Here is a 16,425-nt window from a genome sequence, read left to right on the forward strand (position 1 = left end):
TTTATAAATAATGGTTTAATAAATTATTCCTACGAGAATGTTTAAAGGATTAAGGAATAATCAATAAATAAATGATTTATTGAATTATTACTATGGAAACAAAATATGTGAGTGAAAATAGTTTGAATTATTTTCACTTTAATAGGTAAAAATATGAGAATGACTTAAAATTAATAATTTTTTGAGTTATTCTCGTGCGAGTAAATTAATTAATGGAAATAAGTGAGGAAAAATGGCTCCTTAGGCTATTTCCTTAGGTAAAAGTGAGTTTTAATGTGTAAAAACCTATACTACATGTCATATTTATATCCACCTAATTAATTATGGCTAGGTGATCAATTTGATGTGATAATAAAATTTAAATGAGCATGAGAGAGATTATTCTCCTCATGATTTGGTTTTAGAAACCATGATATATGCCTTAAAAATGTGGAGGCATTACCTCATGGTAAAAATATTTGATATGAGAACCAACCAAAGTGGTATAAAACATTCATTCAGACAATCAACTTTGAATGTTAGAAAAAATAGATGGATGAAATTTTTAAATGATTATAAATTTTGAAATCAAGCACACAAAATGTTAAAAAAATGAAATGTTTGATGCACTCAACATAAGGGTGCATATAATTCATGTCATGTCCATAAGTATATGAAAATCTTATTTAAAAATCAGAATTATAGAGGCAGAAAATTCAGATCGGCAATGCATGAAAATAAAATAAGGGATATAACAAGGTAATTTACAACCAAAGAATGGCAATTATGATATGGAATCCTCATGTATAAAGGAAATTTTATGTGCTAAATTCTCAAGGGTTGAAAACAATAGTGTTGAGTGAGATGCACAAGGTTTATTGTGCTAAACAACCAAGGTATTATAAAATGATTTTAGCTGTAAAAAGCCAATATTTTTGGCAAAGTATGAAAAGGAAGCAATTTATTATATAACCAAGTGTTTGGAGTGCCAAAAAGTTGAGGTTGAGCATAGAAACATAGTTGGATTGTTACAACCAACACCCATTCATGTGTGGACATGGGAAAACATTTCTATTGATTTTACTGCAATGTTTTCCAAAATTGTTAGGTAGCATGGTTCCATCATTGTAGTGGGTGATGATATTAATAATTTATCCCATTTTATTATAGTGAAAGCAACAAAAGGGTAGTAAAAATTACTAAAATTTATAGGAAGGAATTTTCTAGGCTATATGGTATGCTTAAGGCAACTGTTTTAGATCGGGATCCCAAGTTTACATCAAACATTTGGAAAGGTTTGTGCAACACACACGGGAACTAATTTGAATTTTAGTACAACATATCATCCATAGTCATATGGGAAGATGGAGGGGGTATCAATTAATTGAAGACATGTTTATGATGTCTGTGATGGACAAACCTTTAAAAAGGGAAAAGTATTTGGGCTTGTTGGAGTTTGCATATAATGATGAATATCAAGAATATTTGAAGATGGGCCCATTTAAAGTCTTGTATGGAAGAAAATGCACCACACCTTTGATTTCAGAAAATCCAATAAATAGTGCCTTTTTTGGTCCAAATTTGCTTAGAGAGATGGAAGAGCATGTGGTGAAAATCAAACAAAGATGGAAGGTTTATGAGGATAGGTAGAAAAGCTATATAGAAAAGAACATGTCAAATAGGGAATTCAAATTTGGTGACCACGTATTCCTAAAAGTAAAGGCAAAGAAGAGTTCACTGAAATTGGGAAGTTGCTCAAAGTTGGAAGTGAAATTCTGTTAGCCATTTAAAATCATTGAAAGGATTAGTGTAGTTGCATATACGATTTCATCACAAACATTCGTGCATATTCATAATCTATTTTGCATTCATTAGTTAAATAGTATGTTCCTAGTGCTAATTTTGTAATCAACTCAAATATGATTTAGGTGGAGCCCAAGGGAGACATTTAGGTCCAACCAAAGGGAGTTTTGTACAAGTTATAGGTTCTCCATAATCGAGCCGCACACTGGTAAAGGTGTAATGAACACATTTCAGTCGTGTGGTTGCTACATCGGAGAATGAAGATTCCATGAAGGAAGAGTGCACTCATATTTTTGCGTAATTTTGATTGCATATATGTATATAATGTACTAATTACAGTGCATAAATAAGGAGTAGGGGAATCTAACACCTCTAGTATGACTTTGTACATGTTGTATATATCATGCTTAGGTTGGTGAGCAAAGAACTATTTTTTGGGTTTCCGTGAGCAGGAACATTTGTGTTCAAATTGATGTGTTAATTTCTATTTGTTTTTTAGCTAGGGTGCCTATGCAATTTTAGGATGGCAAGCCTACATGCTAAAAGGCTAGTGGGCATAATTATGTAAACTTCTAATTACATGAATATTAATAAAATAAGATGCAATTGTCGACCAAGTTAGACAAGAGAGTATGGGGGACTAAGACTCCATGAATGAGAAAGGGGGTTAAGGGATAAGTAACAAAGGGTTTAAGTAAAGGGGATTAAGCTGTTATTAAAATAATCCTAAGTAAAAAAATGAAAATGTTTTTATCCTAAATACACAAAGTGAATTTCATGAGTATCATTTCTCAAAAAGGGACATACACATAAAAGTGAGACTTTTACTATTATTCCGCCATTCCATGACATCATTTTGAGGGGTGGGAGGTGATTGGGCTCCCTAGAGAGAATGAAGCAATGGCCGTATGACATGATTGGTTCCTACTAAAATCCTAGGTGGATTTGGGAGATTGGATATATTTTCTCAATGTGAGGCCATAAATGTACTTGGAGAATCCTAAGGGTAGTTGGAACTCCTAGAAACCATAATGCTTTGAGAAATCCTTGGAAATCCAAGGTTGGGGATCCTTGAAAGGGTAGCACACAACCTAAATGACAGTGGGTGCAGAGAAGGGGGTGCACTACCTTGTGGTTTTTTCACTAATCGAATATGAGAGACTATTGGTTAGAGGCTACTTGGGTTTGTTCTCTACCCTATCTATGTTTAATAATAATTATCAACCATATCTAGCTTTAAATATGCCTTTTTTCTTATGAAGTTATGGCCTTGGTAAGAAGGTGACCTATTCTTGAAATATTAGGAGCCTTAGTCTATGGTTGGGTGGGAATTTTGAGGTTGATAGTAAATTTATGCTTTACTTATGTGGTATTCGTTCTGATTATTTATGTATTTTCACATTATGTAGATGAATAGTAATTTAAATGGCGTCAATTGTACATTTACATTCATGCACATGAGAAAATTGCATAGTAGAAATCATTAGACACAAACGATAAATGCTATAGGAATATAAATTCATAGGACATTTCTCAAGAGAAAAAACCATGTTGCAGGGGTAGTGATATGCACCAATGGATGACTCTGGGTGTTACAAAGAGACTAGTCCCAATTAAAATCAATTTTTTAGTAACCTAAAAAGATAACATAATTGATAGAGGCACGCAAAAACATTAACCCTAACCATAAATGGTTACCAAAGTATTATACATATTAAGCTACTTAAGGGAAGCAATTTTATTCTTATTGTATTGATTTATTGTGCAAAGGAGTGAGAAATTGTGAGTAGAACAAAGGAAATAGATGAACCTATAGTAATTGTATAAGGCATGGTGCTTGTGGAAACTCTATCATGAGTTCATCTTTCTTTGTATTTTCATTTCATACATGAAAATAAATGAGAAAGTAGTTGTTGTTTCCTTTTATTTGAGTTTCCCAAGATACATTTTGTATTCACTATGTGATACTTTTTTTTGACTTTTTTCTTTTTTCATCCTCATCATACTTCAATATTTGGGTGATAAATTAGTAATATTAAATTCTAATCATATGTAAATAGTATAATAATGATTTTGTAGAAATTGTAAAAATGTTCCATGTCAAATTATTTTAAAGAAATATTCATAAAAATTTACAAATCAATAATACTTATCTTTACTGTGTATTTCTTTAATTATTTATTAAAATATATTGAACCTCTAACCTATCGCAAGGAGTGCCTTAACAGTAACAGTGCACCGCCGCCTTAACAGTAACAGTGCACCCATTTATGATCAATCCAAATCCCCGTGACCCAAAATATATAATTATTCAATACAATCATAATATTTATTTATTTTTATTTTACTTTTCTTAATTTTAATAATATTTATTTATTTTTATTTTACATTTGATAATTTTAATATATTCGATAATATATATTATAATAATATATACACATTTATAAAAATAAATGAATAAATAATAAGAGAATATACATTGCATAATGAGGATGAAATGCCTACCCAGCAATTGTGTGCTTTATCCATATAGATAAAAGATTTCTTAATTTTAATAATATTTATTTATTTTTATTTTACATTTTATAATTTTAATATATTCAATACTGTATATTATAATAATATATACACATTTATAAAAATAAATTAATAAAAAATTAGAGAATATATATTTACAATGTCACAAACTAAATTAAAACCAATTTCATAATTTAGAAATATTAATATTCGCATATTGTTATCAGAATTATTAACTTGAGAATTTCAAATATTAACATTTTAAGAAATAATATTGTTATAGTCCATTTTTTGAAGGTAAAGTTGGTGAATTCATATTATGTGATTTATGAGCTGGATTTTCAATAATGAATGGGCAGGTCATTTTGATTTTACAAGGATATCAAATAAAAAGAGGGTAAGAGGTACAATGAGAGAAAGTTAGTATTAATTTATATATATAATTTAAATTCACTTAAAAACTAAAGTTTAATAGAATTAAGTTTTTTGGTTTTTTTAATATATATAAAGGTGTTATTAAATTGGAAATTTAAATTTTAGAGAAAAGAATTGAAGATAAAAGTGAATATTCTAAAATTGTTTTTGTTTGGCTAACAGCTAATTTTCTTAGGAGGTTAAGGAAACATAATAGCTCAACACTATCTATAAGAGTTAAGTAGAAGTGAAAACTTATTCCGTTAAGTACCACCAAAATTATCCTTGATTAACTGTGATGAGTCAACCTGCATTAGAGAATTAACAACTAGAAATGATAGTTAATTATGATAAATTTTTTCATCTAAAAAAACATCCCTCAACAACTTAGCTGAAAAAATCATTATTCTATAATGACATGCGAACTGACACAACCTACCTAAAATTAAAGCTGCTGACAAATGATATATAATATGGAAGAAGAATCATTTCTTTTAGACTCACTCTTGTAGATTTGACCGCAGTGAACACACATTTCTAGTCTCTCTACGATTTTGCTTGAAAAATGTAATATAATAAAATATATTGTTATATTATATTAGTGGTGTAGCTGTTAGGTTGCAGGTTTTGCTTTTGACTATGAGTGTCAAAATTTGACATTTACAGGTAGGACGCATCTAGGGAATATATATTTAGGTTGTAAAAACTAACAAACATGACATGATTCATTCCGGATATTCATGAGTCTATAATGATTGTCGCTATATGATCAACTCCTCGTTGTTGTCATTGCAGGTTGAATTTTATTTGATTTATTTTATATTTTTTTAACTAAGATTATATTTTTATTATATCTATATTTTGATCATGAGAAAATTAAACTAGTAGCTTCACATTAAAAAAAAGGATTATGTTCTATCCAAAACCTCTTAAGACTCCCATTTATTTCATATTTAAATCCTGTATATTCATAGCATTCTTTACTGTATCAATTTCCTAATTTCAAAAATCTTCATAGCAGACTAGCTGTATAAGTTATGACCAGGCGCAGTTGTGAAGAAAAGGGCGACCGAACCATCTTAAAATAAAGAGTCAATCACTGGAGATTCTTGGACTTTAAATCTTCACGGATAAAAATATTAAAACTCAAACAAAGAGCTTTGACATTTACGACATTCATCGATTCCAAAAATATATGAACAATGAGAGGCAATAATAGATATTACATTTAATTTTCCCTAGACGTTGTAAAGAACATGACGAATATATATATATATATATATATATATATATACACGTTTAATCCGTTGTAGTATAATACGATTTGTATGTAAATAAAATCAATTTTAAATTCAATTTCAACATAGTTTCTAACAAGCAAGTTGCACTTTGTATGTCACTGTCAATGCCATCTTGCAACTGCGTTGTTTTTCTTTAACTCAGGCCAACTTCAAACTCTTGCAAATAAAAAATCATCAAAAGAGAATACATTTCCTACCGTGAGTGGAGAACGTAAGCTCAAAAGGAATGAATCTTGAGCATGATAAGTTTGAGTGTAATGCACAAGCATGTTGCAGCTTATATGTCACCGTCAATGCCATCTTGCAAGTAGGCTGCTTCTCTCTTACTCATACCAACTCCAAGCAATTTCAAATAAAGAACGTTCAAAAGAAAATCCTTTTCCAACCATCATTGGAAAATGGAAGCTCAAACTTGAACATTACAGCTTTGAATGTAATGCACACAGTTTCTAACAAGCATGTTGCAGGTTAGCTTATATGTCATTTTCAATACTATATTGCAACTTGTTTCACTTTTACCCATCCCAAGTCCAAACTCTTCCAAATAGACAATCTTTAAAATAGAATCCATTTTCAACCATTAGTGGACGATGTAAGCTCAACAAAATGAATCTTGAACATGGTGAGTTTGAGAGTCATGCAGGAGAATCTTGAACATGATCAGTGTTGAAGTCCTATGAGGGAAGCTTCCTTATGTAGATTATCTCTCCTGTATCACGTCTATGATAATTCAAAAAGAAGTATATCTGTATATCTTTTATTATTGTAGTATCTGATTGGACCGGTACCTAATTTTAATAGAATAAAACAAAACTTGTTTATTTGCCCATATTCCATTTAAAACATAAAATAGGATATCGTTATGCAGAGTCACTACATATTTTTAGTTTATATTTTAAAGATTTTATTAAACTAAGAATTATAAAAATTCATATTTATAATTTTGATCTTTTCATTCGAAAATTTATCAATTTACAATAAATTTATTTGTATGTGTTAAAAAAAAACTATATATAACACACACATATATATATATACATTAAAATCTTCATTTCAAAGCCGGTAAGCCGGTATTTTTTTGTCGTACTTCTCCATAAATAGATAATGCATGATCAGATGCTTCTGGTCTTCAATTGTTTTCTGTTTCCAAAGTGGAGATGTTGCTTCTAATTTTAAAGTTTTTCTACTAACATTATAAAATAAATAAAGTAAAGGGTATGTATTTTAACTCTTAATTTCTCTCTTCAGACAATTTTATATACATTTTCAACTTTCTTTGAAAATCTCATGTGTAGGGTTGAAGCCTAAACATGATAGGCATACTTTTCAGATATCATTTCTATTTGCATTTGTGATCTTTTAATATCCATGGCTTACTTTTATAATATATATAATATATTACTTCTAAAGGTTTAAAGGTTTCTACTAGGGTTTGCATTTTAACTTTTAATTTCTTACAAATGAAAATTTACGACTCTTTCAACTTTGTTAATGTGAGAAAGGAAAAAATTACTTTCTATTTTTATTTTTATTTGTTTTAAATAATATTTCAAATCTTTTAAAGATGATTGGTATATAAAAAAAGGAATTTTAAAACGAAAAGCACCTCTAATTTTGTATCAGAGTGTATTCAGCTTCCATATTCAAATCCTGCGTATTCATAGCACCCTTTACAGCATCAATTTCCTTTCAATCGCCTTCATAACAGGCTACCTGCAAAAGTTATAAACGGCATGACCAGTCACAGTGTTCAAGAAAACGGCGACTGAACCAGCTTAAAATAAAGCCAAGTGACTGAAGATGCTTTGACTTTAAATCTTCAAGGAGAAAACATGTAAAACTCAAACGTAAGAACTTTGACATTTACGACATTCATGGATTAAAAAATATTAGAAAATATGATTAAATGACAGGCAATGATATATAATAATAACACATTTAATTTGCCATAGTCGTGATAAGGGGCATGACGAATATATATATATATATATATATATATATAGGCACACGACAACTTTTAATTCATTGTAGCGAAACTCTAATAAGATTTGTATGTGAAACGAATCAATTTTAAATTCAATTTCAACGCACAATTTCTAACAAGTATGTTGCACATTGTATGTCACTGTCAATGCCATCTTGAAACTGAGTTGTTTCTTTTTTACGCATACCAACTTACGCAAATAGAGAATCATCAAAAGAGAATTTATTTCCCGTAACCTAAAAAGGAATGAATCTTGAACATGATAAGTTTGAGTGTAATGGGCGCAGTTTTTGAGATGTTTCTTGCAACTAGGTTGTTTCTCCTTTTCTAATATCAACTCCCAACTTTTGCAAACAAAAGATGTTGAACAGAGAAACCATTTCCATTTCCAAAGATGAGTGGACAATATAACTCCCAACTTTTCCAAACAAAAATGGTTGAACAGAGAAACCGTTTGCAAACATGAGTGGACAATGTAAGCTGGAAAGCAATGAATATTGATCATCACAAGTTTGAGTGTAATGCACAAAGTTCCTAATAAGTTTATTGTAGCTAGATGTATGTCACTTTCAATGCCATCTTGCAGCTATCTTGATAAGTTTGAAGTCCTATGAGATGGAAGCTTCCTTAGTAGTTTCACACTCTCTAACGTGCAGCACGTTTATCATATTCCGAAAGGTTATATATATATATATATATATATATATATATATATTAATACCATAGAATAAAACTGGTTTATTTATCTCTATTCCATATAAAACAGAAAACAAAACATTTTTAATTTGGAGGCACTGCACATTTTTAAAATACAAAATAATTTAAGTAATTATGAAATTAAGAATTATAAAAAATTATATTTATATTTTTTGTGTTTTTTTATTAAAAAAATATATATTAATTTATCATAAATTTATTTTTCATATTATATGTACAAAAATTATTATATTTACAAAAATTATATATATATATATATATATATATATATATATATATATATATATAAAATTATGTAAGTTATTTAAATCTTTATGTTAAAAAGTTATTGTTTCATTTCTTTGCACATGGAACATTGCATCATCATATGCTTCTTGTTCTCAATTTGTTAGGTGTTTCCATTATTATTTTAGGTTGATAGCATGTTGAGAGAATATTTTTTCCTCATCAAGTTCTTGTCACAACTTCTATATTATTAAATTCCTTTATACTAAGTTTGGAATGACTAATGTTTAAATCACTAAGTCTTATTTAATTCCATATTTTTAATCCATCTCATCTTTGTTTGCATTAGTGATCTTTCCATATTGAGATGCTTTATTTTGATAATATATATAATAATTTGGAAAAATTATTATGCTTCTAAAGGTGCTAACATCATAAAGTAAAGGGTTTGTATTTGAACTCCTAGTTCCTCTACTAAGGAGATTCTAGGAACTCTTTCAACTTTGTTCCAAGATCTTATAGGTAGGGTTGAAGCTCAAGACAAACATATTATGCTTCCATCTCTAGATTTCATCTTTATTTTCATTTGTGGTATTTTCATATTTATATGCTTTATTTTGATACTATATATAATAAATTGACATAATGTTTTTGCTTTCAAAACTTTTTGCTATACAAAATTTTCACTATTGCAAACAAAGGTGAATTCCCTAGATCTAGTGGTATGATCTAGAACAAGAAAGATAAAAAGATTCAAGTTTCACTTAGAGAGATTAGAAAATGGAAAAGAAGCATACTTGGAATTTGTAGCAAGCCTTCCTTTCCTCTTTGTTTGTAAGCTCCAACTCTAGCTCCAGGTGTTATAATTAGAGCCTACACACATGAACAGAATAAGTGAAGAACCCACAATCCATGTAGCATAATCTAAAATCTCTATGCAATGAGTCAACATAGCATTGAGATACATGAGTGCAAACATAATACAACAAATATAGGAAAACAAGATACTTTTTGTATTAACAAATATAGGAGAGAGTTTACAACCATAAATAAAAGCTCACTTTGTAAATGTCTCCCCAAGTTGACTGTTGCTTCCTCGTCACAAAGCACACCTCAACATAAACCATAATGCATGAATATGTTGAATCCTTTAGGCTCAAAGTAGCAACACAAGCACATTATCAATCTCCAAAATCTAACCCAAACCTTATGTGATGCAATAAATTTATAGGAGAAGTGTGGTAGTTTAGGAATTTTTATCCAATTACAAATCTAGGCTTGAGATCCACTTATGATGGGAGGAGGAGCTCAAGGGATGAGAGATAAGGTTTCCAAGATAGGATCAGATAGGAATTCAAGCTCTCTATTCGTGGTAAATAGTTAAAAATACCTTAGGAGCTTCTAGAAGAGGAAGCTTCCAAGATATTTTTATTTTTTCCCGAATTTATAGAATCAACGCACCTATATAAGGGAGCAACATGTGCTGACCAACGCTGACTATCACGTATGCAACATGCACTTAATGTAGGTGGCTAAACAAGTAAGGTACGATGGGGCTAAAACTAATGTTTTTGAGCTAATTGTCCGAAAAACTCAAACATTTTGAAGTGATGCTTAGAGATTTGTGAAAGGATTATGACAAAGTGTTTAGGATTTTGATTGATCTCCCATGATGAGGGTGATCAAGATGACATTTAGATGTCCTGTGTGAGGCCATCTAGGCCTGGTCCTCCTCCAAGTGGGTATTACTATTAACTCCCCCTCATGCGCCATCTCTGCATTCACTCCCTTTGTGCGATGATTTCCCTCATGTATTATGTGGTTAAATTCACAGTTCAAAAAGTGCCTCGCTTCAGTTTGAAAATTTAGGTCGAAAGGAGAGTGAAGGTGTCCAAGAATCGGTCCATGGAACCTTAGTAAGGTTTTGACCTTAGTTGATGAGTGTAGATGACGATTGCATTTTTTGGGCGTGGGTTGGGTTTTGTCTCCTAGTTTTCCCTTGGTATCCAGGCACTCGGACATTCGTGGTTTGATATAATTTCTACGACTTCACTAGCTATAAGCCCTCTTCATACTTGCAACAAATTTTGGTTCCACCCTCATTCGTGAGGGCGCTTTCTAGTCTTCACATGTGTGTGGGTATTATTCTAGTCTTTGATGAATTGTGTTATTGGCTTGGGTCTCCTGTCTGGTTTGAAGGAAACAATATTTTTCTCTTCTATAATTGGGGTAGTGTTCTTTGCTTTCGTTAAGCTTCACGTTGTATATGGGCTACTCCACTTATCTCTCTGGTCTGGGTGAACTCTTACTTGCCTTTCTCCTCTGGTTGTGGTGTTGGTTAGGTGGTTCATATTCTTTCGGGGCATTGGCTTCATGTTATTGGGCATTGTTGTGTTTTTTGTAGGCTAAACAAAGGACTCTCTGTGGACTCTTCCTATATCTCATTGTCAACCTCTTTCCATTTTAGCATGCCCCACCAATGGGGTCATCCTCGCTCGGGGGGGGGAACATGCCCAGGTTGGATGTCCTGAGGCAGGTCACAATTCGTCCTCTACCAACTCAGCTAGCTCGGAAACAAAGGACACTGAGGCTATCTCTCTAGCTAGTTTGCCAGGTAACCTTCTAGCCCTTGATTCCATGGAATCCATTGCAGAGCAGCTATAGCACATTGAACTTGACATTGACATCCTCAGGAACCACATGTACAAAGACTCTAATGAGATAGTGGCATATATTACTGATATTCAATATAGTCAAAATGAAATTCTGGAGCATTTGGATAACCTCCGACGTAGTCATTGCCACACGAATGACGACCTTCGTAGCTTCGAAGTGAGGGTGGAACACATTGACTTCCATATTCATGATCATGTTGGTTACTTTGTAGCTCCCAGTGTAATGCCCCCCACCTCTTCCTTGATATGTTGGTGTCACTTCAGGTACCCTTTTGTGTTACCCCTAGCATGCTAAGGCCAAAACACCCTCCGAAAATAATTTATGAAAACTGTCTTCCTTGGTATTCTCCGGCCCTCAATCTCAAAAATTCTGGTCGAAATGAGAGAGCGGAGACTGTTGAGATCATTTTTGTATGTTATGTTATTTTGAAAATATAATAAACTCCATTTTGAATGACAAAAAAAAGAAAAGAGGTTGATTGATCTAGTTTGCATGCTTATTGAACAAATGTGACAAAATGACTTGTAACATTTTTATACTAACATCATAAAGTAAGGGGTTTTCATTTTAACTCTTAGTCCATCTACTAAGGACATTCTATGACTCTTTCAAGTTTGTTCCAAGATATTATGGAGAGGGTTGAAGTAGAAACCAGAAAAAATTACGAAAGTGTTATATTCATGAATGCTTTGAATATCAACATTCTCAACTTCCAACTCCATAGCTAATTTTTCTACAATTTTTTTTTGTTGCATAGAATAGAGGACCTTTATGTCTCTTATTATTGGATTCTAAAAAAAAAATTCACTATAACTATAGCCATTTTATATTCATCTTCACTTTATATCTACCATGCATTAGGAAGGATGAAATACCTCTATGAACAAAACATTCTTTGTTTTTTCTCAATATAAACTATGTTTTCACCTTAAGGGACTTGATCTTGCATGATAGATCCAAATATAAGTTAGATCTACTAATTCTATCTATGTGCATGTATGTGTTAATTGTCAATTGGGTTTAGCTCTGGTGGTTGGGAGAAATGTTTCAATCTTCTTCACCTTGGTTCAAGAACTACATGTGACATGTTAATATCATAATGAGTATTTCATGTAATGGCTTTGAGCCTTATTTTCTAACTTGTCACTCGGGACAAAACAAGGATATTCCTCTTATAGAATATAAATATAGCTCTCATGAAATGTATATTCCATGGAATACAAAGATATTTTTCATTATGTATATATGTATGTCAACTACATGTTTAGAAATATGGGATTGCACAACTCCCTTTTATTATCTATAAAAAAAAAATCCTCTTAGCCTAATCAACATCAAGGGTCAAGAACATATAAGAAGTAGACACCTCTATTTATCACCATTTAGTATGATGGTGATAACTTTATTGCAAGGAACTTTTATTTTTAAAGTAACTTTATTTAGGAAATCGACATGTCTTTAGAAACTATACTAAGCTCTACCCCAATAACACAACATCATTTGTATAAATAAAAATCAATAAACCATAAATTTCTATACATATTCCTCCTCCTTCATTGTTCCTAATAAAATGTTCTAATCCATTCATGAATATGCCAAATATATCCTTGCTTCACCCAATAAATTATGTTTGATTTTCGGTTTTTCTTTCTCTATTTTTATCCTTTATGAATACCACTAATTTGTAATAATACCCCTCATCCCCCACCTAATATATATATATAATTTTTTTTCCTTTTGGCAAAGTGTTTTTAATTTGATTTTCCTTTTAAAAAATTACTTTTTTAATTTTTTTAATGAAAATATTAAAAAAATTGTATTTTTTTTTTAACAGAAACTGTTGAATTTTATTAATAAGAAGAGGTTGGGCAAGCCAAGCAACCTTGAGTATAGACACGTGCGAGAATTCAGGCGCAAAAGAGGTCTCCTATCCTTGCTAGGCTATGGTCCTCTTTTCTTTGAGGCTTTGGTACATTCCTGGGTTAAGTTAAAACCCGCATACATGAAGCTCTACGGGCCAAAATACAAATTCGCAAAATTAAAATGATTTTGATTAAAATCTATCTTATCCCCCGTACCTGACCCCACTCCAAAGTTAACCCCCGCCTATCTCGACATGCGACAACCGTCAGATCTTATCCTGCCCAAATTCAATGCATATTACGTCTAATGCTTTCTGAACCTTAATTCTTCAAGAGCGTTCGATTTGGGAAATTTTATATTTCCACACGTCAGCCCCTGAGTGGAATCGCATCTAATTCAAAATCACTGCTCAGCAGCCAAGAGCGGTGTGAACAAACCCACTTACCACTCTCAGTGAAATAACTCCCCTTCTTTTTTAAAGCACAATGGTCATTGAATCAACTCTGCCCAGATTTGACAATTATCGCATCCCTAGCTAATCGAGCTTTAACTGAGACCCATCTCTATGCTTAGCCCATTGCAAGGATAAGGCCCCACCATGAAAATCACATTATAACCGTCAGATCTTCCCCTACCTGGATCGGATGCTTATCGCATCGGCTGGTTGTCTGACCTTTATCACCTCAAGGGCATGCGAAATGGCAGTTTTGTCCGGCCACGCATCAGGCCGTGAGTTGAATCGCGTCCAGTACGAGAAAAACTTCCCAACATCTAGAAGCGGTGTGATGAAAATCGCTTACCACTCCCTGCATCTTTAACCCCCCGTCTTTCCTAGCACACTATGAACGTCGGATCTTCCCCCGCCCTGAGTCTTCGCCTCTTGTCCATCCAAATAATCCTCTGAGTGAAATCCATTATGCACCCTTCTTTTACTCCTATCTTAGCTTTCCCATGCAAAAGACGAAAACCTATGAGCCTACTTTTGTTTTGCGGGTTCTGCCCTTGGACGACTCTCCTTGCTTGTTAAGGGATTGGGTGCATTTCCACATCCTCATCATTGTTCACCAGCACACCTTGGGCTAGAAGACATCATTTTTTGGCCATTATGTCGACTTCCTTGTTCTGAGCTTGCAAGACATGATAGAATGAGCAGGATGTGAAGTTTTGAGTCAACTTTCTTATTCTTTCTAGGGTATTGTTTAGAGTAGGGTTGTTGAGTTGATTGCTCTTATTAAAGGCTTTAATCAGGACTTCAGAGTCCCTGAAGATTTGAAGGTTTTCCCCTATGTTCATTTGAGTCAGCTGACAAGCTTTTAACATACCTAGGATCTCCGTATGGTTGTTTGTGCTTTGACCTAGACCCCAATTGTAGTTTTCCTATTTTTGTCCATCTATGGAGTAAATTATTCCTCCTACCCCTAATATCCCCGGGTTTCCTTTGGAGGCTCCATCAAAGAAAATCATGACTTTTCCTTGATTTTTCCACCATTTTTGGAATTCCACCTAAGAGATCCAAAGATGCCACTCTGGATTATGGCTAGTCAAGGAGATGTTCTTCTTGATGCTTGCCCATCTCAGGGATTCACCTAGCCAATTAAGCTCTTTAGGGAGAAGGTATCTATATGAATTATAATGTCTATTTTCAAGAGTTTCGAGTGGCAAGTCTTTGGCCTTGGCAGTGACTATGTTGGTGGATTAAAGTCTATTATTGAAGATGGCTTCATTCATAGCCAACCAGATTCCCCAACATATATATTTTGGGATTGTGTTCCAGATTTTAGTCCAAGTTAGTTTGTTGTTCAAAGGGTGTGGATAGCGATCTTTCAAAGTTGCGAAAACACTAACCACTGAAGATTGCTAAGGGAAATGGGTGTTGAGTCCCATGGTAGTTTGTAACCAGACCTCTTGAGAAAAGGGGTAGTCTATGAATAGGTGATCGATCATTTCCTAGTCCTTGCAGCAGAGGGGGCATCTTTGTGGACCAATGATTCCTCTTTTCTCTAGGTTTTCCTCGGTGAAGGTCCTTCTGTGCATGAGAGTCCAATAGAATAAGTTGATTTTTGGGAGTCCAAATGGGTCCCAAACTTGCTGCCAAAGCTTTGTAGTATGGGTTCTGAGGTTGTTGTTCTTGGAGGGATGCAAAACTGAGCTTGGCTGAGTAAGAACCGGACATCCCCCAGCCCCACTTGTCCCTTGAATGAAAGTGCACAGGAGCCAAACCAATGAGTTTATCCAATAATTGATGGAGCTGAGGGGAATCCAATCACGGGGGCGATGTAGGTCCCAGTTGCTCAAGTCCCCTTATGAATCCCATGTGAAAATGTCAGTAGGTTTGTGGATACCTTTTTGGATGAGCCAATTACGCATGTCTGCAATATCTAGAGCAAGCTTTAGGGGATGGAGACCCATGATCTTATCCTCCCATAGTCTGGTTCTTTTCCCATTTCTTGGAATTTTGTAGAGCTGTTCTTTGAAGAATTTCTAGCCTTAGGTGCACAACTTCCACAGCGTGGTTCCTTTGTGAGAAACTCCTTCATCCATATTCTTTATTGAGAGCCTATGCAGATAGTTTTTAATTAGAACTTGACTTACACGATGTTTTTGGTTTGAGAAGATTTTCCAAATGAATTTCCCTCCCATTGCTAGATTGGCCAACATAGGATCTCTTACCTAAAATCCACCTTCAGGTATTGGCCTTTTCACTATGCCCTAGCTTACTATATGGAATTTTTTTGGTTCCCCTTACCTCCTTGCCATAGGAAATTTCAGATTAGCTTTGCTAACTGTTCAGTGATCATTTTTTGAGCTAAAAGCAAAGAGGCTTGGTAGATAGAAAGGGAACAGAGGACTGACTTGATTAGAGTGAGCTTCCGAGCTGTGGTGAGCCACTGACCTACCCAAGCAGTCATTTTTGCCTTGATTTTTCTGATAATTTCCATCCAGTGA

This window comes from Pinus tabuliformis, chromosome 4_2 (genome assembly GCF_031772625.1).
Source record: "Pinus tabuliformis cultivar Carrire ecotype Pingquan chromosome 4_2, CPIR1, whole genome shotgun sequence".
In the NCBI taxonomy this organism is placed as follows: domain Eukaryota; kingdom Viridiplantae; phylum Streptophyta; class Pinopsida; order Pinales; family Pinaceae; genus Pinus; species Pinus tabuliformis.